This window comes from Myotis daubentonii, chromosome 3, assembly GCF_963259705.1.
Source record: "Myotis daubentonii chromosome 3, mMyoDau2.1, whole genome shotgun sequence".
Classification (NCBI taxonomy): Eukaryota; Metazoa; Chordata; class Mammalia; order Chiroptera; family Vespertilionidae; genus Myotis; species Myotis daubentonii.
In genome coordinates, this window is record NC_081842.1 from 13692448 (window position 1) to 13720151 (window position 27704).

Below are 27704 nucleotides of genomic sequence, written 5' to 3' on the forward strand. Positions count from 1 at the left end.
CCCTCCGATCGCCTGATCGGCCCCTTGCCCAGGCCTGACGCCTCCGCCAGAGGTGTCAGGCTTGGACAGGGGACCCCCATCTCCCCCTGATCACTGGCTCTGGCCCCCGCCCAGGCCTGAGGCCTCTGGCCCAGGAATCATGCCTGGGCAGGGGACCCCCATCTCCCTCTGATCGCTTGCTCCACCCCCCGCCCAAGCCTGACGCCTCTGACCCAGGCTTCAGGCCTGGGCAAGGGGACCATCATATCCCCCCAATCCCCGGCTCCGCCCCCCGCCCAGGCCTGATGCCTCTGCCAGAGGAGTTGACCCTCATCACCCTCCGATCACCAAACACCGGATCGGCCCTTTTACCAGGCCTGAGGCCTCTGGCAGAGGTGTCAGGCCTGGGCAGGGGACCCCAGCTCCCCGCGGTTGTAGGCTCTGCCCCTGCCCCTGCAGGACGCCTCTGGCCTAGGTGTCCGGCCCGGGCAGCGGGGACCCGCAGCTGCAGCGGCCCTGCGATCGTGGGCTCCGCTTTAGGCCCAGGCAAGGGACCCCTAGCTCCCGGGACTGCCAGCTTTGACCGTGTCCAGCTCCCATCGCTGGCTCCACCCCTACTTCCTGCTATCACTGGCCAGGGCGGAAAAGGCACCTGATTCTCTGATCATGGCTGGGGGGCAGGGCAAAGGCGGCCCCAGGGCCGCCTTTGCCCTGCCCCCCAGCTCTTAGCTCCCCCCTGGGTTTCTGATCACTGTCAGTGGCAGGGGGCTTCTTCCTGCTTTCCCTTTCGCCTCCCTGCATTGTGCCTACATATGCAAATTAGCCGCCATCTTGTTGGCAGTTAACTGCCAATCTTAGTTGGCAGTTAACTGCCAATCATAGTTGGCAGTTAATTTGCATATAGCCCTGATTAGCCAATGAAAAGGGTATCGTCGTACGCCAATTACCATTTTTCTCTTTTATTAGATAGGATTATGCTTTGATTGGTTGAATGAATGACCAGACAACTGGATACTTAGCATATTGGGCTTTTATTATATAGGATATATAACTTTATTTAATTATACTAAAATTCATTTTAAAATATAACACAATCAATTATCACAATATTATTAAATGTTTAAAATATCACTATAATTTTTAATACCTCTTTGTTAAAACAGAAAAAAAACTTCCAGCATGTTATTTACAAACTTTTTTTACATAGCTCCACTTTGTAACTATACATAAATAATACATGTCTGTTCAATTTGGGGGAAAGTATAGGAGTTGTACAGGTGGAATTTCATGAATAATAGATTGCCCAGGTATAACATAATGAATTAGAGATGAATATCTATCCTAGATTTTGTGTGTGTATTACTATCTATTTATCTATCATGGCACAAGTGCTAACATTTTTTAAATTATTCTAGGTTTATAAATAGTTTTAATGTCTAAAAAATGCAAGGACTCTCCCCCACCAATATTATGTGATTAAAATTTTGAATAATATTCATAATAACTGTCATGTTTGGCAAAAATAATTTTGTGATTTGATTACGAGTTTATTATTATATTTATATTTGATTTTGTAGAAACCAACATATTTTAAATATTTAGTAATCCCCACTAAGAGCATCCTATATATATATCCCATTTATTTTAAATTTATCTTTGCCTATAATTAATCCTACCAGACCTGAGGCCCTGAACCTAACTGTCCCCTATATGTGGCCTCCTGAGCATTAAAGAGAAAAAACCAACATGATATAGAAAAATGTTAGTTACATGCAAACAAGTGGTTAGAATAAGATGGAACTTGGAGACATTATAGAAAATAGGTCTAGCTTTCATCTAGTGTCAATATTCCATCTTTGTGTGGAAATTACCAAAAAATCAGTACAGCGGTCTGGTAGGGTTAAAGTTTCATTATCTTTTTAAAGACCCTGCACAGGTTTTGTGGAATATTTATACATCATTATTTTAATTCAATGAAGTTGAGTAACATTTTCTAACATTCATTTATTTTCAATGTTATTTAATCACATTTATAAACTTCTACCTATATTCAACATAAAATGATATATAACAAACATCATATTTGAATGAAATATTTTTTACATTGATTTTTATATTATCCTATGCCTCTCACACAAATACTGGAAAACACACACTGTATTCCATTATGTTAAGCAAGTAGGAGGTATATTAAAATCAAAGCAGTTGACTTGAAAATCATATTTACTCATTAACAAGTAACAATGAAAAATAGTATAACCTTTAAACTCTTATCCTCTATTAAAATAGTATAAACTTCTAACATTTTATAAGCAAGTGTTTTCAATATAGTGTTAATTTAAAAATAAATATAAATATTTTATTTCACTCCATATAGGAAAAAGAATGGGAGTGATTATTCATAGGAACTCATAAGTAAAATCTTTCTCAACTATAAGAGATTGTACTACAGGTAAAATTTGTCTTCAATCAAAACCAACTAAGATAATTATTTTCCTCATACAAAATTATGAAATCAAGAATATTGGGTCCAGTTCAAGGATTTGGCCTATACTTCTGAATTTTTCTCTTAATAATTGTATGAAATGATTACAAAAAATTGTCACATTCTAGCTAGTTTTGTATTTCCAAAGTAATATATATTAGGTACAAGTGTGCTCTGTAGTGGTGGAAAGAATTAACATGTTCTTCATCATTTGCCTCACTTATTTTATATAGCACTTGAACAGGATAATTCATCTTTAAGATCTCTTCGAGTTATAAGGCCCTATTGCTATTCTAGAAAATTAACACATATACAGGTGATATTTGGAATATATGAGAAATTTTAAGAGTTTACCTAATGGCTGTTTTAAATGAATCTTATAACAGATGATCTTTCTGTCTTCTGCCCTAATGGACAATCTTCTGTTCCAATCTCTATCAACTGAAAATAATAATCTTATATTTAAAATTATGCCGTAACCAGTTTGGCTCGGTGGATAGAGAGTCGGCCTGCGGACTGAAAGGTCCCAGGCTCGATTCCGGTCAAGGGCATGTACCTTGGTTGCGGGCACATCCCCAGTAGGAGGTGTGCAGGAGGCAGCTGATCGATGTCTCTCTCATCAATGTTTCTAACTCTCTATCTCTCTCCCTTCCTCTCTGTAAAATCAATAAAATATATTTTAAAAAATAATGTTATACAACAATTTCATAATTATAGTCATAATTTGTTTAACAACAATTGTGTAGATGTAACTATGACAGCCTCAAAATGTATTATTTAATCTCATTATGCTCATTTTACAATGAGAAACATGAGATTCAACAAAATAAAACATAAATAAATAAAACTTGCCCATTTCCTCCCACCTAGTAAGTGACAGAGCCTGAATTCAGACCTATCTCCCTGTCTTCAGTCTTCATGACATCGGCCTCTGCTGTGTCATATCTTTATCTCTCACAGGATGTGAAAAAAGCATCCCTGCCAGAGCTTATGAAATTCATCAAATGAATGATTGTTTTTGTTATCTGACCTTGCTTTATAATGTCTGATATATATAGCTCTTTGTTACTTATCAATTTTCTGTGATAGTCCATAGCAGGAAGACAGGGGGGCATGGAGAGTGAGTTTCGCTAAGAAAGAGCCTTTCCGTGAAATCATTAATCCCGATGTAAGCAGGTGTTAAGGTTACTTAAATGTTCCATTGGAAATTTTTTTTCTTGTTTAATTGTTTTTGTTGTTTTACTTTGGAAAGATAGAGAAACGTCAACTGAATAGAATTCATCTTATGCTTTGAGTGCATACTTGCATAAATAGATTCTCTCCTTTAGACCAAAAATGTGAAAGATCATTGTTTAGAGTCTTACCAACTTTTTAAACTTAACATACTAACTAAAAAGGAGATATTTCGAGGGTGATTATGTGCAACAGAAGTTTGCATGCACATTACTGTGTATGTGCATATATGTTCAGGGAAGCTTCCCTTTTCCCCCCAAAGGAGAATTCTAAAAGCCTTGATTGTATGGAACGATTTATTAAAACTAACTATAAAATTCAGGTTATCACAAGAAGTGTGCTTACTTAGCAGATCATTGAGGACATTCTCCTGTCTTTCCATTCAGACATTTCTATGAAAAAGCAGCATTCCTTCATGTGCTGGGCACTGCAGAGATAACAGCAAAGTGAGGGCACAGAAGTCAAATCCCAGCATTAGCTTCCCTAATCCAAAACCTTCTTCAAGAACTGACCTTCCCAGTGATGTTTCCCATCTTTCTCAGCACCATCAGAGTGCTTACCCCACAGCTCTCTCTGCTTCCCTTTTAGTTCAGGTCCTCTTGGTAGCTCTGGGCTGGGAAAAGTGCTCATAAGTTTTGCTTTGTTGGTAACTTATGTGGCTTAGAATTCCCTGCAGAATATTTCCTTTCTCAAATGAAAATGCTTAAACTCTGCCACTGTGGCACTGAAAAGCAATGTGTGGGAGGTGGAACTCAGTCATGCAAATGAACAATAAAAACTAAATGCACCCTTTGTCAAGTACCAAGTAATTGCATGTGCTGTTACCTTTGGAGCTAAATGAGTTTTTCTCTGCAGATTTTGGAAAGCTTACAAGCTTGGCCCAACTTTGGTTACATTAACTCAGCATCAGGCCAGTGTAGTTGCAAATATTAGGAAACTTATGTGGTTGGAAATAAATCAATGTGTTTCATCTATGCTGCTTAGTTACCCCATCGTGACAAATCTGGGACACATTTGCCGGAATGTCCTGAATACACAGAGACTAAATCTTTCAATGACACACACCAGAGCCATAAAACAATTATATCAACATCTAGGCCTTTGGAAAAAATCGACGGGCTCAGTATATAATAAATGATTGTCCTAAAAATATTTTCCGAGATAGGATTTTTATTTCCATTTTTCCCATCTCTTCCTTCTACCACCCTCCTCCTCCTACTCATTTCCTGCACCAGACCAGATATGGGGAATTAAATTCTGACAAAAAAAAAAAAAAAGAGAATGAGAGAGAAAACATTGATTTAGTTTCTGATTCGAATGTCTTAATTCTACTTTTCTCAGAAAAAACTGTGAAATATAGACAATAGACTTACCAGAAAAGATACAGAATCCAAGACCACCTGGGTTTCTGTAGAATTAAAACTGCCTGTTCTACATTCCTCTCCTGCCAGTTGAAATAGTCTTTGATGGTTGGGACTCAAGAAGCCATGTTGGACTAGGAGATGGAAGACCTTGCCAAGGAGGAGGATATCATGGCATTGAGATGGAAGGGTTTTGGCTTTCACATGACCTTCCCAAGCTGCCTCACAGCCCTGGACTAGAGTTCCTTAGTAAATGTAAGATAATCTTATTAAAGTCATGTCATTTGCACTTTCTATTGGGTGAACCTAATCTTAATTCATAGAACACTTTAAAATAGTCAGTGGAAGGAGAAATTAAAAAAGGCTTTTTTTTCTTTCTTTCTGTTTTTTTTTTTTGAGTAGGGCATTTGTCTGAACATGCATGGATCAGAGCAGCAGCATCTGACATGTTCACAGAGCAGCAATGGTCCAGCAACACAGCAGGAATAGAAAAGCACTGCGCCCATGAACTGGGAAAGCAGGAGGGTGAACACATTCTAATACAACTGGCTGTTAGCAAAGCTCAGTGATACCAGGACGCCTTTTCTTAGGGACGGGGGAGGGGAGGGAGCACTTTGAAGTCTAATAAGCTAATGAAATGCTGATACTAATATTAAATGCCATGAGATGGTAGATCTTTTTGTAAAATGCAACAAATCGAGACCCTACCAACCAAATCTAAGTAGGTACTGAAAGGGCGAGGGCTATGCCCTCGATTTTGCCCAGGGGGAGGGCTACACCCCCCTCTTACTCTGGATCCTCCATTTTTGGACAGCAGCCACACCCAGGATTTCTTTAAACTAACCAATGACAATCAAGGGAAGTGCGCGCCATAGGTATGACCACATCCTGTGTAACAAGACACCGACTTGCGCCTGGCCAATCAGCAGGGCCCGCAGTCCTCTCTCCTCCCCTTACTCCAACCCCCCTATAAACCCCCTCTCCACACAGAGTTTGCTCTCTCTCTGCCGCTTCCACTGCGTCGGTGGGTGTGGGGGGAGCTCGAGCTAGCCTGAATAAAGACTCTATCTGCTTTTGCATCAGACTTGACTGGCTCCCTGGTGGTCTTTTGGGGATCCTGAAATCTGGGCATAACAGGTACTATCTTAGTTTCAGTTCCCAGAAAGCAGAGTCTAAGGAAAAGAAAAAAAAAATTTACTTAGGGGAGTAGAAACACTGGAAAGTAAGACAGAGGGGAAAGGCAGAGTGAGGATGACTGGCTTATCCGTACACTTTACTCTCAATGTGATGTTAAATTTTGTTCACCAGCCTAAAGCATGTGTGCAGGAGTCATGAACGGAGACAAGTGCTGAGTGACATCTTTAGCGGGGGTTAGAGATGAAGGCAGGGCAGGTAGAGGTAAATTTCAGTTCATTTGATCCCTATGGGGAGCAAAAGGACAAGATTCTGTTGATTCAATATACACACAGCATAGTAACACTGCAGCCCAATTTTATTAGGGTAAAATGTTATCTTGTCATCTAAAACAGGTGACTTCAAATAAAATCTTAGGTGCCAAAATGTATGAAGCAGATACTCTGTTTACATGTAAATCCTATCCTCATCTGGAGTAAACACACTAAACTAAAGATGAAAGGCTTAATAATGAATGTTTATTACAGGCTTGAGATGTTAGCATTTTGTAAAAACAGCTTTGTTTTAATATGAAAAAACAAACAACTTTTAGGATGCAGGCAGGACTCAGGTTAGAGAAATAATGGCGACCATGTACTATTTTGGTTTGTTAACCAAACTCAGTCCACACAGAGACAGCCACCAGAATGACTGAGTCTGAATTCACTACCGGCTTGTAGCCATGTTCCTTTTAGAGCCAAAATAAAATCGACTGGCAGAAAAAAAAAATGAAATATAAAAGCACTTCATCTCACCTCCCACAGCTTGTAAACTATGATTTGTACCCACTTAATGTAGGGACTGCATCTGGGTTTGCTAAGATCTTAGGCCAAGGCGGGTCTGTGCCGGGGTCCTGCCCCAGCGGGTCCAGGGGTCCCCAAAGGTGTGGACGGAGTCGGCAAAGAAGGAATGACACAGAGGCAGCCTTCGGGTGATCATCATAGCCAGGTTCCTCTAGCCAGGTTCAGTAGCCAGGTTCTAGTCAGGTTCTCTTGTCAATTTCTGTAGTCAAGTTCAGTCCAGGATCCCTTGCCATGTTCTCTCCAGCGAAGCTCCTCCATCTCCTGGTTCCCTGTAGGTTCTGTCTCTCTTGGTCCTGTCTTCTGAGTTCTGACTTCTAAATTCTGTGTTCTGAGTTCTGTGTGTTTCTGTCTTGTTACAACTGTATTTATACCAGTTGATTTAATCCTATCAATCTCTATTACAAAGGTTAGGGCGTTTCTTATCTCCATTCCAGGGAGAAAAGATTATGTAGTTTAAGCATGATTGTTCATAGTTAAAGGGATTAATTACCCGCCTGGCACTTAGTTGAGGGGTTTTATTCCCTCCCTAACTTCAGGGGAAAATCCCTACCTGGGGATTCAACCTTTCTCGGAGAGGTGACCTTGGTTAAAACACAGCGCCAAGAAGGTGAGCAAACATATTAAGAACCGTATGCCATATATGCCAGGTCCCTTGAAACAGCAAGGATGGACCGGCTCCCGGCAAATTCCCCCTTTTTTATTTTTTAAAAGCAGGTATTGAAAAGAAAAACCTGAAACGCTCTCTTGTATCCATTTTAAGAGTAGGATTGGCGCTTTCTGCTATTACCTGAGTCCTGATCTATCACCCCAGGGAGAACTTGCCAATCCTGCACTTTCCCGGGGTGGAAAGGCTGCAGTGGGGTTAAGGATAAGGCTCCTTGGGCCTACCTTCTCCCATGCCATTACATTTACCTTTCCTTCCTCAGAAAAGCATGGACATACTTCTTGTATAAAACGTTCTGTCTGACTGGGAGTAACCTTAATTCCTCTGCTAACAAGCATATATGTTAAAAGATCAATACAGAGTCTTTTTTCTTTAGACTCAGTATGGCACATCTTCTTAATCTAAAGATCAATACAGAGTCTTCTTTCTTTGGACTCAGTATGGCACATCTTCTCAATCTAAGGATCAATACAGAGTCTTCTTTCTTTGGACTCAGTATGGCACATCTTCTCAATCTAAGTTCTGTACTATCCACCTTCTTACCCTACTTATCCTCTGTAGGGGGGTTTGCAGCACCCTGGTGGAGTCCTATCCGTCCCGAATGTGGGGGTTCTCAATGGGGGGGCTTACCTATGGGAATCCTGTTCCAGGTGTTCCCAAAGGTGTGGACGGAGTCGGCGAAGACTATCCACCCTCTTCCTACGGTGGAGTCCTATCCGTCCCGAGCGCGGGGTGGGGTGGGGGGGGCTTACCTAAGGGAACCCTGTTCGGGCGCCATATGCCGGGGTCCAACCCCAGCAGGTCCAGGGGTCCCCAAAGGTGTGGACGGAGTCGGCGAAGAAGGAATGACACAGGGACTTCTCCAGCCAGGTTTGGTCACCAGGTTCAAGTCAGGTTCTCCTGCCAATCTCTGTAGTCAGGTTCAGTCCAGGATCCCTTGCCATGTTCTCCCGCTAGGCTCTGTCTCTAGGCTCCGAGGCCAGTCCCTGTCCAGGATCCTCCAGCATGCTCTCGCCAGCGAAGTTCTTCTGTCTCTAGAGAACGTTCTGTGTAGGTTCTGTGCCTAGGCTCTGTCTCTCTTGGTCCTGTCTTCCAAGCCCTGTGTCCTTAGTTCTGTGTTCTGAGTTCTGAGTGTTTTTGTCTTGTTGCATCTGTATTTATACCAGTTGATTCAATCCTATCAATCTCTATTACAAAGGTTAGGGCGTTTCTTATCTCCATTCCAGGGAGTAAAGATTATGTAGCTTAAGCATGATTGTTTGTAGTTAAATTGATTAACTACCCGCCTGGCACTTAGTTAAGGAGTTTCATCCCCTCCCTAACTTCAGGGAAAAATCCCTACCTGGGGAAACAACCTTTCTCGGAGAGGTGACCTTGGTTAAAACACAGCGCCAAGAAGGTGAGCAAACATATTAAGAAAAGTATGCCATATATGCCAGGTCCCTTGAAACAGCAAGGATGGACTGGCTCCCGGCAGTTCTGCATTATGGGCCTGTTAAAACTCCCAGAATTGCAGTGAGTTTGTTTTGGCAGATGTCTATGGCCTGGTTGGAAATGGTGTAACACAGCGAGGAGAGTGTTATCTTGTTTCCTGAATCCCAATGGGTGGTGACGGAAAACTTCTGAAAGGTAACTTCAGAATGTTTTCAAACACTGAATGTCCAGCAAAAAGGAAGGCAAGAGTTTATGAATGTGGCCAGTTATGTTCTGGGGTTGATATAATTTCTGTTACTACTAAAAGACTCCTTAAAAAAAAATAGACAAATTTGATCATTTTAAGTGTCTGTAGCAGACTCTCAATAGCCTCAAGAAAAACAAAACAGCTCTAACCGGTTTGGCTCAGTGGATAGAGCTTCTGCCTATGGATTGAAGAGTCCCAGGTTTGATCCCGGTCAAGGGCATGTACCTTGGTTGCGGGCACATCCCCAGTAGGGGGTGTGGAGGAAGCAGCTGATCAATGTTTCTCTCTCATGGATGTTTCTAACTCTCTATCCCTCTCCCTTTCTCTCTGTAAAAAAATCAATAAAATATATTTTTTTGAAAAAGAAAAACAAAACAAAATTAACTGCTCCCAAACATTGACCTCATTTCAGGAAAGGAGATTCCACGTAAGACACCAGAGCCTTGGAGATGCTTGTCAAGGTGTGAGGAGCAAGTTTTCCATCAAACACGAGCTGAACGACCGTAAGCAAAGGATGAAAGGTGAGTGTTAGAGATGCCGTCTTTCCCAAGGGAAAGAGAAATGTGTATCTCAGCCAGGCCAAAATGTCTGATTGCATTAGAAAATGACGTAGCCACAGCAAACTCCTGACTCCTAGAAGCTGAATTGCCAAATGGGACACTAAATAAATAACCCCTGGCACCATTTGGACCCAAAACCAACAAGGCGTCTCTAACTCTGGCTGGATGCCTGTGTCCTTTGAAACTTATTTTTGGCAACATGAGGCATCCCTGGAATATTCCAGACACATCTCTTAAATTTACACTGGGAGATCACGCCAAGCGTGATGAAATGTATACTGAAATCAGAGCACACTTCCATTCAGGCATCCTGGGAAGAATGATTGAGAGCTGGCTGTCTCAGGCAGGGTCCCTCTTAGCTAGCTCCAGGCTTCATTTCTGCTCCAATGATATGCCATCCATTGAAATGCTATAATTTGGTGGGTGGAAGTATTAGTTTCCTATTGCTGCTGTGACCAATTACCACCCATTTAGTGGCGTAAAACAGCATAAGATTATTATGTTGTCGTTTTGGAGGTCAGAGTCTGAAGTAAGTTGGCTGAGCTGCATTCTCTCTGGAGGTTCTAGGAGGGAATCCATGTCCTTGTTTTTGCCTGCATCTAGGGGGCACTTGCATTCATTGGTTTATGCACATCTAAACTAATAAAAGAGAAAAATGGTAATTGGCATACGACGATACCCTTTTCATTGGCTAATCAGGGCTATATGCAAATTAACTGCCAACTAAGATTGGCAGTTAACTGCCAACAAGATGGCGGTTAATTTGCATATGTAGGCACAATGCAGGGAGGCGAAAGGGAAAGCAGGAAGAAGCCCCCTGACACTGACAGTGATCGGAAACCCAGGGGGGAGCTAAGAGCTGGGGGGCAGGGCAAAGGCGGCCCTGGGGCCGCCTTTGCCCTGCCCCCCAGCCATGATCGGAGAATCAGGTGCCTTTGCCGCCCTGGCCAGTGATAGCAGGAAGTAGGGGTGGAGCCAGCAATGGGAGCTGGACACGGTCGAAGCTGGCAGTCCCGGGAGCTAGGGGTCCCTTGCCTGGGCCTAAAGCGGAGCCCACGATCGTGGGGCCGCTGCAGCTGCGGGTCCCCGCTGCCCGAGCCGGACGCCTCAGGCCTGGTCAAGGGGCCAATCCGGTGATTGGTGATCAGAGAGTGATGAGGGTCAACTCCTCTGGCCGAGGCATCAGGCCTGGGCAGGGGGCTGAGCCGGGGATTGGGGGGATATGATGGTCCCCTTGCCCAGGCCTGAAGCCTGGGTCAGAGGCGTCAGGCTTGGGCGGGGGGTGGAGCAAGTGATCAGAGGGAGATGGGGGTCCCCTGCCCAGGCATGATTCCTGGGCCAGAGGCCTCAGGCCTGGGCGGGGGCCAGAGCCAGTGATCGGGGGGAGATGGGGGTCCCCTGTCCAAGCCTGACACCTCTGGCGGAGGCGTCAGGCCTGGGCAAGGGGCCGATCAGGTGATCAGAGGGGTGATGGGGGTCTACGCCTCTGGCTGAGGCATCAGGCCTGGGCAAGGAGCAGAGCCAGCAATCGGAGGGGCCTGGCCAAGGGGCCGATCCTGTGATTGGAGGGTGATGGGGGTCAACGCCTGAGGGCTCCCAGTATGTGAGAGGGGGCAGGCTGGGCTGAGGGACACTCCTTCCCCCCCCCCCACACCCAGTGCACGAATTTTGTGCACCAGGCCCCTAGTGTAATAAATAATTATATATCAACACTAATAAAAGAGAAAAATGGTAATTGGCGTACGAGCTACCCTTTTCATTGGCTAATCAGGGCTATATGCAAATTAACTGCCAACTAAGATTGGCAGTTAACTACCAACAAGATGGCGGTTAACTGCCAACAAGATGGCGGTTAATTTGCATATGTAGGCACAATGCAGGGAGGCGAAAGGGAAAGCAGGAAGAAGCCCCCTGACACTGACAGTGATTGGAAACCCAGGGGGGAGCTAAGAGCTGGGGGGCAGGGCAAAGGCGGCCCTGAGGCCGCCTTTGCCCTGCCCCCCAGCCATGATAGGAGAATCAGGTGCCTTTTCCGCCCTGGCCAGTGATAGCAGGAAGTAGGGGTGGAGCCAGGGATGGGAGCTGGGCACGGTAGAAGCTGGCAGTCCCAGGAGCTAGGGGCCCCTTGCCTGGGCCTAAAGTGAAGCCCACGATCGCGGGGCCGCTGCAGCTGCGGGTCCCCGCTGCCCGGGCCGGACGCCTAGGCCAGAGGCGTCAGGCCTGGGCAAGGGGCCAATCCTGCGATTGGAGGGTGATGGGGGTCAACGCCTGAGGGCTCCCAGTATGTGAGAGGGGGCAGGCTGGGCTGAGGGACACTCTCCCCGCCCCCCACACACACACCCAGTGCACGAATTTCGTGCACCAGGCCCCTAGTATATATATAAACATATATGTATATACACACAAATATATGAAGATCTATCTCTAACATCTACCTATCTGTCATCTATCATCTCTGATTTTGTCACATCTCTCTGACCTGATCCTTCCATCTACCTTTTATAAGGACCCTGATGGTTACATTGGACCCAGAGAGATAATCCAGGGAAATATTACCATCTCAAGACCCTTAACGTAATCACATAAAATAAGAGTTATTTATAAGGCCCAGTGAAAGAATTCATGCACAGGTAGGGTCCCTCAGGGTGGCCTGCAGGGATCGGGCCAAAATCTGCAGTCCAATGTGCCACCTGCAGCTCAACGCCACCTGCAGCTCCTACCTGCAGCTCCCGCTCATCCTGGCCCCACTGCGCCTACCAAGGGCTTGCGCCCAATCAGTCCCTATCCGGAAAGGCTCGCTCCACCACAGCAGCACTCCCCAGCCATGAGCCCTGCATCTGGCGCCCTCCTGAGGGGAATGGCCTGCGGGATTGGGATGAAACCGGCTCTCCAACATCCCCTGAGGGGTCCCAGATTCCAAGAGGGTGCAAGCCAGGCCGAGGGACCCCACTGGTGCATGATTGGGGACAGGGAAGGATCGCGGGAGGGCTCCAGAGTGTGTCTGGCCCATCTCACTAAGTCCCAACCTACCAGACCCCAGCAGCAAGCTAATCTACCAGTCAGAACATCTGCACCATAGTGGTCAGAGCATGTCACAGTGAGCGGTTGAGCAGCCTTAGCATATCATTAGCATATTACGCATTGATTGGTTGAACAATTGACCAGTCACTGGATGGTGAGACACAGGATAAAAACCTAAGCAATCTTTATGACCGGTCGACCGAATGACCGGTCGATCAGTAGCTATGACACGCACTGACCACCAGGGGGCAGACGCTCAATGCAGGAGCTGGCCCCTGGTGGTCAGTGCGTTCCCACAGCCAACCTCCCGTGGTCCCTCCCCCTGGCCTGCCACCCTGATCAGCCTGATTGGGACTGGGCAAGATGGCTCCAATGGGCTCCGATCACTTGCCAGGCCAAGGAGCCCCAACCATGCATGAATTTGTGCACCAGGCCTCTAATATATATATATATATATATATATATATATATATATATTGCAATACACATATGTATATACATACATATGCATAAATATTCTGTTAATTTTTTTGTTAAACTGGATATATAGGCATATGGATATAATAGATTATATTGTAGATCTCTACTTTACATATATAATATATAATGGTATTTACTGCTAAATCTTCATTTAACTTATTAAGATACTTAATATTTGGTAGTGAAGCACTTGAAATCAAAACTATTGTTGTATTATGCTGTCCATTTGTTAAATGTGATATTTTTAATTTAAGGAATCAGTGTTCTCAAGTCTTGTTAATAACAGACTTGCATTATTTTCTTTAAAAATCAGTGTTCACCTGCCCATCCTCCTGAGTCTCTCATAGTGCCCATGCCAGAGCTAACTATGGCCTTGAACTATTGCCTGCCCTCTACCCCTAGGCTACAGGCATTGAAACAGGTTACACAATGGTGAAAAACATTACAGTATTCATTAGAATCTCAATGAATGCCCCTCACTTTTTGAGCCTTTACCATATTAGCATAAGAGACACTGAAACTCTTATTTGGTCTGCCAGATATGATAGGCAGCTGCTTTATAAATCTTACATAGATCAATAAGAAGGGATTATGAAGACTTGTTTTCCTTTATAGAAAGGAAAATTAGAAGACATTTTCTTAAAATGACATTATTATACTAAATAACTGTGAGAGAAGATAAGTAGTGTTAAAATCTTATTTTTAGCATTTAATGGAGTTTGATCAATTACAAGCAGTTGGGACTTGAATAAATTTTAGTAATTTGACACAATAAACAGGCAGAATTCAATTTTTCTTAAAATATTTTAGAACCAAAGGGAGTTGAGAAACATTAAAGAAAAATAATGAACTTTCTAAGATGAACAAATGTCCTACTTGCCAGTTAAATAATTTAACAATGTTTTAACTATGGAGAATTGATTCATGGAAATATTCATAAGATAGACTTTATTTAGCGCATTTCTTAAGAATGGCAGTATGCTGCAGCATTGAAGGGTCACTGTGTATAATAAAATGAGTTACCATATGATTTTTATTCTCTTATTTGATATCTAATTAGTTTTCATATTGGTAAATTATTACAATGAATGAATTTTGGTAAATGCATTACAATGTCAGGTATTAGAAAACCTCATGTTTTAGTACTCCATTTATATATTGAACTTAAAAGTTTTAAGACATGCTTGGAAAAAAAATTGAAGTGTATCTATTTTTCTAATATCATTTTTTCAACTCATAATAATAATTGATACCTATATTTCTTCATATGACAGGCTATGTAGCACATAGTACAATCACCTGGTGGCAGGTATATAAAAGATCTATTAACTTTTTTCTAACTTATATATGTTTATAGATATAATAGAATACGTTATAGACCTGTTTTACTCAGTGATCACGGTCTTTGTAATAAACATAAATTATTTTCAATAAATTATATACTCTTCAGTTCTGTACAATTTAATCACTATCATTGTTTTGATCTAATTAGCATTAAGCTATTTATGTGAAAGTGAAGGCTTAAAATTTATGCTAGACTATTTTTAAAGGAAGTCTGATTTAATGTTCATATCCCTTTAACACACTAATCTATAAAAGGAACTGAATGCTCAGAATGCATGTAAATATTTAATTTTACTCATATGCATTATTAAAGTCACATGCACATTGATTTTGTCTGGTTAAATGTGTATGAAAAAGACTACTATTTCAGGAAGAAACAGGTAAAACAGTGTTTTCTTTTTCCAAAAGTAAGAGCACTAAGAAACTACATTTCATGTTTGGCATTTCCAAATAAAACTAATCTGGAAATACTGATGTCAGAATTGTGGGCATAAGTTCATGTCAAAGATTCTGTACTTCAAATCTATGTATATATGGTACCACCAAAGAACCAACAACAAAACAGAATTAGGAAAAGAGACAGAATTAGGAAATTGGCTTAGTAAGGCAGGCAAGGACCAGATAGTGTATGCCTTTTTGAGTGTCAACAGAAGTTTGGATTCTTTAATTAAATAATAGGGAAAGTTTCTCCCTGTGTGTGTGTGTGTGTGTGTGTGTGTGTGTGTGTGTGTGTGTGTGTGTGTTAGTTTTCCCTTGCTCTGGTGGTTTATTTTTTACTGTACTTAAAATCTGTAACATAAAGTTTACTATGTTCACCACTTTTAAGTGTACAGTTTGGTTATTTTAAGTCTAGTCACTTCGTTGTGCAGTCATCACCACCAACCATCTTCAGAATATTTCTATCTAATTCAAGTGAAACTTTGCACTTTTTAACACTCTCTCTCTGTGTCTCCTCCCCTCAGCCTCTGGAAACCACCACTGTAGTTTCTGTCTCTATGAATTTGCCTATTCTGGGGACCTTATAGGAGTGGAACCAACATGTGTTCTCGTTGTGACTGGCTTATGTCACTTAGCATCATGTCTCCAAGGCTCACTGACATTGTAGCAGGTACCAGACTCTCCTTCATTTTCAAGGCTGAATAACATTCTGTTGGGAGTATACACCATATGTTGTTTATCCATTCATCCATTAAGGTTGCTTCCACTTATGGCTATTGTGAATGACGTTTCTATGAACATAGATGTACAAATATCTGTTCAAGTCTCTGCTTTCAATTATTTTGGATTATATTGTATGAAATAGAACTTTATATTTTGTGTACATATAGATAGTCATTATATTTAATATATAACTATAGCTTTATTGTGTGCAAAATTTAACATTTTCTAGATTGTTTTTTCTTTTTTGACTGGTAGGCTTTTTCCTACCTTTAAAGGGAAAAAAAAAGATTTACAATGGGTTATATAAGAGTTTGACATAAAGCAATAACTGTAGAGTTCTTTTTCTTCATTCAAGGTCATTTATTAAACTACATTTTTTTTTGTTTTTATGAAGCTGGGAATAAGTGTAGTCATCAATTTTATTATGCATATTTATCAAGAGTGGTAAAACACAGGAGTATTAAAATCAACATTCTAGTGCAGGTTAGTAACATCATTATTACTCATTACTATTTGCTTATCACAGGTAAGTTGCTCTTGTTTATTAATTTGTAAAATGGAGCAATGCATATTCTACAGCATTGATGTGAATTAACACATCAGATAAGAATACCTAGTTTAGGATTCCTATTATTAGGACTCAGTCATAATAATTCTGCATCACTCCCCTTAATTGGCTGACCTAAATATAAAAATTGATATTTTTACAATACTAATTATATAAATTAATTAGATGTTTTGGGGACACTTTCACTATTCTGTATACTTTATGTGCATTTATTCATTAATATCACCAATTACTTTCTAAAGTAATATAATTTTCTACATTATGCAGATGATTGGCATTTATTTGTAGTAGATATGTTTTATGACATAATTTATAAAATAAGTTATTTACTATCAAATTTATAGTTTTTATTTTTACTTAAGATTTGTATTAATGTATTCTCCATTCTTACCAATGAAGCAAGAATGATCTGTCAAATCATGAAATTAACAATGTGTGGGCTCTAAGAGTTACACTGAAAATAATGGACCACTGTCATTGGTCAAGGTTAAAGGCACATTTAGAATGTTTAAGAAACTGTCTTTCAGAATCTAATTAGGTCAAGATTGCAGGAGATGTTATTATAATTTCTGCTTTAAAGATAATCCCATTGTATAAACTGCAGATATAAATGACCACAATGGGACAAATTAGTGAGGCATTTTCACAAATTTTATTTTTGTCACAGCATGATCTCTTCTTTGAAGTTACATCAAAGATGGGGTCTTATAACCTAGAATCATGTCTTTCAAAGGACACCTCTATGTAAAATCCAATTTTATAAGATTAAAATATTCTGCTCTTAAAGAACTCTTATAAAAATATTAATGTTGAAAAATGTTAACTCTGAAATTGTTTCCAATATATAAATAAAACAGAGTATGTGTAGATGTAAATGCATTTTTGACAACTTAGCAATATAATAATTCCTTAATGTGAATGAAAGTAATGTCATATTGATTTCTCAATGTTATGGTATATATTGTTTTAAAAATAATACAAATGCTATATAAACATCAGAAAAATATTATTAAAAACTAAAGACAAGTAGGAAATGTTCTTCAAAAAGTACACACACGTTATTTATAAACAACTTTCCAAACTTATATAATTAGGCAAAATTTAATTAAGGATTACTGATTACTGTACTACATACAAAACCATGATCACTGCTTCAGGCCAAATATATACTTGTATTTTATATATTTTACTGAGTCACAAATATATAAGATGTAACTATTATTTCATCTTCAATATGAACTACTAGGCACTGACATAATTTTAATTAATATTTAATTCATTTAAACATTTGGGAAACCAAATATCATTCCTTATTTAGAAAATCTAACTAATGCCTAGAGAGGAAAATTTGTTTTAAGAGTAAAAGTTAGATTAGAAATCTGCTCATATCTTTCAGATTTCAGTGCATATGTCTTATCATTACAGTTCTTTATCTCTGCAATTTCATTGCAGTATTAAAAACTAGAGGTAAGATATGGAATTAGTTTATAAAGGAAACAACTTTTAAATGATACTCAGTATTTTTTTGAAAATAAATGTGTATATTATATGTCCAAAGAATAGAATACCGACCTTACAAAAAGTCTACATGCATCTTGAGACAGTTACTAAGTTTTGATATGATTGGAATAGGTACAGCTGCATAACTTTGAAAACTTCATGCTAAACCAAAAACTATTTTATATATCATTAGTTGATTTATGTATTATATGTATCAGCTGATATAAAGTACTATTCAGCTAAATATCTAAAAATCTTCCCAAATAAAAGTCTAAAAAGCACATAAAATACTAAAAAACCCTATATGCAACAATATAAAAAGTGATTTAGAACATAAAAGCATTACAATTAATAAAAATAGAATTAAAATTAAAGAGATTATTTTTAGCATTGCTATAAAATGTGTTCCTTTGATTTTTAGTCTTCAGATACTTGTTAATTATTCAACTTTTCCTTATATGTGACCTATTTGTTCATACTTTTTGCCTATTTTCCTTTAAGCTACCTATTCTTGTTTCTTTTTCCCCTCTTATTGGCTTTTAGAAGTTTCTTGAGTATTTTAACTGTTAATATCAAGACGATTTGGGCAGTGGATTTTTATCATCTTTATAGAGTCATAATTTATATAAAAATTCACTTTTTAATGTTAGTATTATAGTATTATTGGAGGATTGTTTTTTCCCACCATTTAGGTGTGCTTGCAGAAGTGTCTTCCTATCAATGCACAAATGATGTAGCATCTTATTTGGGTGTAATGCTGACTATAGATTAGAACAACAGGGTTTCATTTTTTCTTCTAAACTTTCACATTTCTATACTGAGGCAGCGGATGCTAGAGAGAAAAATAAAATACAGCATGCAAATATTCTAAGCATAAATTTTTTATGTTTTATAATTTATTATTTTTAAACAATTTTACTGAGGTGTATTTTAAATATCACACATAATCATTTTTATGAAAACTTTAAAAATTTATAGTTACTTTAATGAGTGATTACACCCTTATCATAAATTGGTTTCAGTGCATTTCTATCCATGTTGCCCATTTACAGTTAATTCTTGATTCCAGCTCAGACCCAGGCAACCACTAATCTACTTTTGTCTTTCTTTTTTTTATTTTTTGTGGACATTTCCTGTAAATGCATTTATAGAATATGTAGTTTCTTGTGTAGATTCTCTTACTGAACATAATGTGTTTTGAGGTTCACCAGGAGGCAGCATGTCAATAGTTCATTTTTGTTTCGAATAGTGTTCCATATATCATCTAACCATAAACCAGATGATAGACATTTACAGTTTTTCTCTCTTGTGTTTACAGTTTTTGTCTATTATGAATAATGCTACTGAAAACGTTTCCATGCAAGTCTTTTTGTAGACATATGTTTTCCTCTATTGTTGACAGATACGTACCTAACAATGAAATTACTGAGTCATATGGTTGCTTTATTTTTAGCTTTTGGAGAAACTGACAAATGATTTTCTAGAGTGGTTACATTATCTATAATAATAAAAGCATAATATGCTAATTAGACCAGACAGCCAAACCACCTTCCTGACGTCCTTCCAGACATCCTTCTGGACAACCTTTGGGACAAAGCTGGGGCTGTGAGGGCTGAGCCCCTTGCACAAATTTCATGCATCAGGCCTCTAGTTTTAAAATAATGGAAAAGAATTCCAGTTTCTTCACATCCTCACCAATATGTGTTATTGTTTTTCTTTTTGATTATAGCTATCTTTATGGGTCTGATGTATCTCATGGTTTAATTTGCATTTCTTTAATGATTAGCAATGTTGAATAACATTTTATTTTAACATGTTATAATCAGCTGATTGTTTTGTTGGATGCATAAAGCATACTGCTCAATTAATAGCTTACCTGATTAATTAACCAGGATATTTATTTTAATACATAATATATTGATGAATAAAGCCAATAATGCAAATAATATAGATTACTTCAAGTGCACAGGTGGCATGTTAAAAATGTTTTAAATTAATAAACAGTAGCACAGCTCTATAATTAAGTAATAAATATTATGGACATTCCAGAAAGTACAATCCTAAATTAAAATGAACAGGCTGAATTAGTATTGAAATTTTTTTTAAAGCATAGATTTTAAAGAATTACATGAAGTTAAATTATTTAGTGTTCTGATGATATCAATTTACATAGGTAAGAAAAATATTCTCTCAAATATCTTCCCTATTAGATTCTGGGTTAGAATTAGTCAAAACAGAAACTTTGTACAATATTTGGAAGGCAAAGTGAAGTGTCAACCATCACTTTTTGAAGGTTTCATTTTTATATGAAATTCTGATTTTTAAGACATAATTTATGTGACCACAAACCATAACCTTTTGAAATATCTTTTCCATCAGATGCAGTGGCAAAACCTACATGTTAACCTTTAAACCTATGGAGTAGTGCAATAGCATTAGGATTAGGATTAGTTTGGGTTAGGGTTCATCATCCAAAAAGAAAATCAGTGACCTCTTTCCCTATTTTCCTAAACAAATTTGAATTCAATATCTAAATATCCTCAGCAAACAAGAAAGCACACACTTTCTTTAGTACACACTCACTTTCTTTGTCTTCCACTCCCAGATGCTTGTCAATTGTTAGTATCACATGGAATTTCTAATTTTCTTTATGTCCACTTTGGAGAAGTGCCTATTTAGGTCCTTTGCCCATTTTTTAATTGAATTGTTTATCTTCCTTTTAAGTTGTATGAGTTCCCTGTAAATGTTGGAGACTAATCCCTTATTGGATATATCATTGGTCAATATGTTATCCCATGCAGTGGGCTTGCTTGTTATTTTGTTGATCGTTTCTTTTGCTATGCAGAAGCTTTTTATTTTGATATTAGAGGCCCAATGCACAAAATCCGTGCAAGGGGCTCAGCCCTCACAGCTGCAGCGGCTGCCTCAGCCCTCGTAGCCACGGAAGGACATCTGGAAGGTCGTTCAGCTGTCTGGTCTAATTAGCATATTAGACTTTTATAATTATAGATAGTCCCACTTGTTTATTTTCTCCTAAGTTTCCACTGTCCTGGGAGATGTATCAGTAAACTAATTTTATGACTGCATTCCTCCCACCTTTTTTTCTCTCTTTTCTACTTTCTCTGATAATCTTATCAAGGTAACCATACATTTCAATAAAAAATTATTTTCTCTTACTCCCCATATCACATTGATTTCTTCCCAGGCTTGTTATTTAGCTTAAATAGTTCCTCTAAAATCCACTCAATATAGAACTTTGATATACATTTCATAAGCATTTCTTTTATTTTGATATTTCTACTGTCATTTTAATGTATTGTTTTACTACAAAGTAACTCAAAGTTTAATTTTATCCTCTGTCATATACTTAAAGTAATTCTCTATTTTCTTGTTGCATTCAGCATTACTATATTTATTCCTCTTAGGTGTTAAGCATTTATCCCTCTGGAAATGTTTAAGATTTTCTCTTTGTCATTGATGTGTTAGAATTTACAATGTAAAACCCAGCTCCTGCTGGGTTGTGATCATTGCTCACATCAAAGAAAGTTTAAAAAAAAGTAGGCGATGATTACTTACAGATAATGATTATGATTTTCCAAATTAAACAGTGATGTAAAACTTGAATGGGAATGCCTCATAGAATGCCCATCACCTAGATAAGTAAACACAAAAATACAGTTACACAGAAGTCTACCTGTTATCAAATATTTCTCTCCATTTTAGATAAGAATCTGCCTTCCATTAAGCTAATTAATTCATTAATACCACTAGTGATAAGGAGAAATCACAAGAAAGGTAAAAGAACCTGACTTTTGCATTTTACATATTGTTACACCACATACTTCTCTCTATAATGTCCTGGGAGTATTATATAACATATAACATATATGTTATATATGTTAATATTTAATTATGAGATGATAATATTCAACTCTGGTGTGAGATATTTCAGAGCCCAAGTTCCTTGATAAGAGTGAAAGGTCTTTTACACCTTGAAAGAATTCTAATTCTAATTTCGTTCTTCTAAGTTTAATATTTGACAAGTTCAATAGACAGTAAATTGATTTAATAAATCCTTTCTCTTTCCAACAATGCCTATATTTAGAGCTATATAAATCTTATGCTCTCCTGTCTTGTCCTGGGGAAAAAAAATTGAAGTGGAGGTCACGGGGCTGAACCTGCTTTAAAGAGAGGAATGAACACAAATCAGTTTAATAACGGCAGAAACATTCTCATTTCACTCATTTAAAGAGGTGTCAGGTTCCTTGGTTGTATTTCTCTGAAATAATGAAAAATGTCATTACTCCACTGGGTTAAAGTTCTCCTGTCATTTCTCCTTACCCTCTGCTCACAAACTTTTCCATTTTCTAACACCTCTCTCTTCTGAGCCCTGCAAAGTCTGTGAACACCAAGTGGTGTAGTTCTTACATTTCTCTTCTCCTTCCTTCGCAGCCTTTAGGATATGGCTAAATTTGATTTTCTAAAATTCAACCCTTCCTTTAATATTTTGCACTTCAAGTTTCCATTCTTCTCCTTATCATTTTCATTCTTTTTAAATCACTGAAGCTCAAAAGGTTCAGTCTGACATATACAACACCTCTTAGGGAATCGTGATGGGGAGGCCCCTGGGGTAGGACTCTTATGAGCAGATGGCTGATTCATATTATATACTGAAGTATGATTTAACATCTATGCACTAAGTAAATACAGGTTTAAAAATCTATTTACAATAAGATAAGCTATTTTTACTCTGTTGTAGTGTAAAATTTTTTCAGATGAATTTAGTTATTAGTACTTATTAAACTTGTATTATAATATTTAAAGGGAAAGGCCTGCAGTAGACCAATTCAACGTTATATCTGCAATTTTTTTTACAGGATAATTCTACATTTTACTGGGCAGGTTCTTGCTATAGTAAAATAAAATAGCTAACAATCATTTTGAGCCTAGATTCAAAAACAAACAACTCACGAGATCCTTCATTGTGACCCAGGTTTGGTTACATCAACATATATTTAAAAAATAGACTAAGGGTCATATCAAAATCTAAGAAACAATTGGGACAAAGTTTCTTTTAGATAATTAATATTGTAAAATAGAAATTGTAAATATGTCTCTCTTTTCCACGTCCAGCACAGCTGGAGAGCGGTGGTCGGGTTCCTGAGTAAGGGCGGCTGGGGATTGAGAAAATGAAAGAAAGAGACAGACACAGAGATGGAAGAAAAAAGCTGGGGCTGGGTGGGACCACTGTCCTCTGATGATGAGACAGGGACAGGGACCCAGAGCTGATACAGTGTCTTTATTTTATACAAAAAAACAAACAAACATAAAACAGGAAGTTTTACTAAAAATCAAGACAAAGGAGATTATTTGCATTCTTGGGTGGGCTCAAGTCCTATTCATTCCTGGTGCTTGGCTGGATTTAAATAACAAAACCCACCCCCTGGCACCTGGGCTGAAGGTCAAGCTGACAACACTCCTGCCTTTTGGCAAAGCGTGTTTCCAGGACGTGGCTTTGCCAACGCCACTGGCTTCAGCTGACAATAATGAAAGAAATGCCCCTGTGCCTTCCCAGGCGCTCTCTACAATAAATTAGGAGGGGTTAGGGCTTTTTACAGTAGAGGGCACAAGGAGAATACAGAGACATAAATAAAAGTGAACACAGAGAGCAGAGTAGAAATGGTAAGGTTCAGAGAGCCTGCAAAGAAAAGAAAAGCGTAGTTGGTCTGCTTTGGTCTGAGGCTAGCTGCTGTGTAAATAGGTTTGTCAGCTTAGAGTCAGGGCTGACTGACAGCTGTCTTTAAGCTCCTATGGCTTTGATAATACTATCACAGTGCTCCTGACCCAGGAATGTGAGCACAGGTTTGTTCTTGTAAAAGACTTTTGCCTCCTGTAAGGCTAATCAGAATTTCAAAGCTCTTTGAAAATTTTGCCCTAAGAACACTTAACAGAAATGAATATTTGCCTTAAGAACTGTTTATTGAGAGGAATCGGTGTGTGATTTTTGGATGTCCAAATTTCAATATTCAAGTGAGAGAGAAAAAAAATACAAAATATTCTTTTGGTCAGAAAAGAAAAGCAGGAGAAGCAATTCTGACATGCCCTCCTTTAGGGAGTCAACAGTCCACTGGAAGAGGGGGCCACATGCCTCAACTAAGTTTTCAGGAATATCAATGGTGAGTTACGTGACCCTCAAACCTATAATTTCACACCCCAGAAACTATTTCAATGCATATCAAAAGAAAAAGTCACTTGGCATCCTAATACCAATTCCCTGAACTTTCAGATCTACTTGGGTACAGGAAGAGAGATTATTTAAAAAAAAACTAGAGGCCTGGTACACAGATTCATGCACTGGTGGGGTCCCTCAGCCTCGCCTGCACCCTCTCACAATCTGGGACCTCTCGGGGGATGTTGGAGAGCCTGTTTTGGCCTGTGCGGGGTGGGACTGAAACCGGCAGTCCGGCATTCCCCAAGGGCTGTGCTTCCGATGCTCATCCCGGCCCAGCTGCGCCTGCCTCAGCTGATCGCGTGCATGGGGGAATGTCCATGGGATAGTCCTTCAGCTGAGCAGCATTCCTGCTGTGGAAGCACACTGACCACCAGGGGGCAGCTCCTGCATTGAGGGTCGGTTCCCTGGTGGTCAGTGCATGTCATAGTGACTGGTCGACTGGTTGGTCGATCGCTTAAGCTTTTATATATATAGATAAGACTTCAAATAACCTACATTCACAAAGAGAGAGGGAGGAAGGGAGGAGAGGGAGGAAAGGAGAGTACTTGTATTTATATAAAGTCAGTCAGTAAATTTCTTCAGGAAACAAAATGAATGATATTTCCTATAGGCATAATGTGAAAATATAGCAGTCATCAAATGCCTGCTTTTATGTTGAAATGATTCTGTTACAAAAATTATGACCATGAGGTTTGAGCATGTATGTGGCCTTCCTGTTTTAATTACAGGACAATTAGAAGAAGTGAGTCCACTCATATCAAGGCATGTGCCTTCTGAGTGATGTCAATGATTAATTACACTCAGTTCAGCCCTGATAAAATAAAGCTTAGTTCATTTTTCCTTACATAGTCAAAATATAAAGCCACAGTTGCGCACTCATATACATGTCAATGGGGTAATTGTATTTCATTTTTAATTCCAATATGGACTGAGGGATTTTATTTTTATTCTGTTTATAACATATAATGTCATTGTATGTGTGGTGTTCAAATTGCCCCCATTGTGGCCAATGGAAGCCTCTTCAAGCTGCCTTATGGATTGTTTTGACATCTACACTAATAAAAGACAAACATGCAAATTGATCGTACCTTCGCTATGCCTTAAGCCACACCCACCAGCCAATCAGAGAGACTATATGCAAATTAACCCAACCAAGATGGTGGCCAGCAGGCACAGAGCTGGAGCAATCAGGAGTTTTGCTTGCCCCAATGATGGAGGAAGCCAAGCTGCCACAGCGGCTCTGAGCTCCACTCAAAGCAACAAAGTTTCAATTATAGAAGGTAAATAAGCCCCAGATACCTGCTTTCAGCTGGCTGTGACCACAGAGCTGGAGCGAGCAGGAGGCTTCCCTCCTGCCTGCCCTGGCCAGCTCTGAGCTCCACTCAAAGCAACAAAGTTTCAATTATAGAAGGTAAATAAATCCCAGAATAAAGAAAAAAGAAAAAACGGAGAGGCTGGGAGCTTCCGTCACCAGGAGGGCTTGGCCAGCCTGAAAACAGCCCTCAGCCCCTCACCCAGGCTGGCCAAACCTCCATGGGGTGAGGGTCCCCACTGGGGTGCCTGGCCAGTCTAGGTGAGGGGCTGAGGGCCATTTTCAGGCTGGCCAAGCCACTCCAGCTACAGAAACTCCCAGCCTCTCCTTGTTTTCTTTTTTTTGACCAGCCTGCAAACAGCCATCAGCCCCTCACCCAGGCTGGCCAGGCACCCCAGCAGGACCCCCACCCTGATCCGGGACACCTTTCAGGGCAAACCAGTCGGCCCCCACCCATGCACCAGGCCTCTATTCCATATAATAAAAGGGTAATATGCAAATTGACACTAACAGGACAACGACTGGGAATGACTGGTCACTATGACACACACTGACCACCAGGGGGCGGATGCTCAATGTAAGAGCTGTACCCTGGTGGTCAGTGCGCTCCCACATGGGGGAGCTGTGCTCAGCCACAAGCCAGGCTGATGGCTGCCGGCACAGCGGTGGTGGCGGGAGCCTCTCTCTCTTCCTCAGCAGCACTAAGGATGTCCGACTGCACCTTAGGTCCGCTCCCTGCTGGTGGACATCCCCCGAGGGCTTCCGGGCTGCCAGAGGGATGTCTGACTGCCAGCTTGAGCCCAATCCCTCAGGGAGCGGGCCTAAACCAGTAGGTGGACATCCTCTGAGGGGTCCCAGACTACAAGAGGGCATAGGCTGGGCTGAAGGACCCCCCCTGAGTGCACAGATTTTTGTGCACCAGGCCTCTTGTTTCATATATGTATATATTTATATATTATCATATGTGTATGTATATATCCATATACATACATAGCCATGCATATATACACAGGCATATGTGCATATATATTTTTGTTATATTAAATTATAAATTTATTCTGATACATCTAATATCAATCTAAACTTTTGCCATTTCATATATGTGTTCCTCCTCTCACAGTGAAAAACTTGTCTCCAAAAATATTCATATATACTTGCTTATTAAAATTAGTTTCATAATTGTTATAGCAATACTACTACTAGTGTCTAGATCAATATATATATATATATATATATATATATATGGTTGTTTTTGTTTTTTTTTGAGGGTAGAGGACAACTGAGATTATATCAATGTTACTTGTATTAATTTACTTTTTTCCTCCCTGTGCTTATGTTACCATTTGATATACATTTGATTCATTTGTTTCTTTTTGCATTGGGTTTTAAATTTTCTTTTTCATTCCTTGTCAATTTATATTTGTTAAAATCTGTAAGTTAATAACATGATTTCAAAATTAAAATATCTGCATGTGCAGAACTACAGGAACAATGTGTAAGTACATTGCAAATATCAGAGGGGCAGGGAGCCACACACCTGTAGTAAATTTAAGATGAAATCCAAACAACTTTGTTAAATTATGGCATCTAATAGAAAAAGTAACAGATAAATGGTAGCAAAAAAATAGAATAATCTTATGTATTATCAGGAGCTTAGCAAGTATTGTTAGAAATGGGCACTTGGCACTTATTTCCAAATTGCAGATTTAGATTACACCCAAACATTAAAAGTATTCAAAAAAAGTTAATACTAAGAGAAAAAGCATCTTTTGAAATTAAAATTCTTGCTTTATTGTCTCTGTCTTTATGACTGCTTGATAAACTGGTGAAATAATAATTTATTTTTATGTTCCAGGATGATTTTCAATTAATTAAAACTGTTCATCTATTTTTCATATGATCCTTTATTTCACAAAAATGTAAACTATGAATTGAAAAAAAAATATTCAGAAAACTTTACCTCTGTTTTACCACTTTTCTCTGAAGTGAGGGCAAGAATAAGTTTCATTTTCATCTTTCATGTACTCAGCAGTTTAGTGCTTCTTTGCTTTTTAATTCAAGTAGGGAAAGAGCATAATCAGCACTACTAAAATAAATGATTGTAAATAAAACGTTAAAATAAAAAATATTCAGTACTATTTAGAATA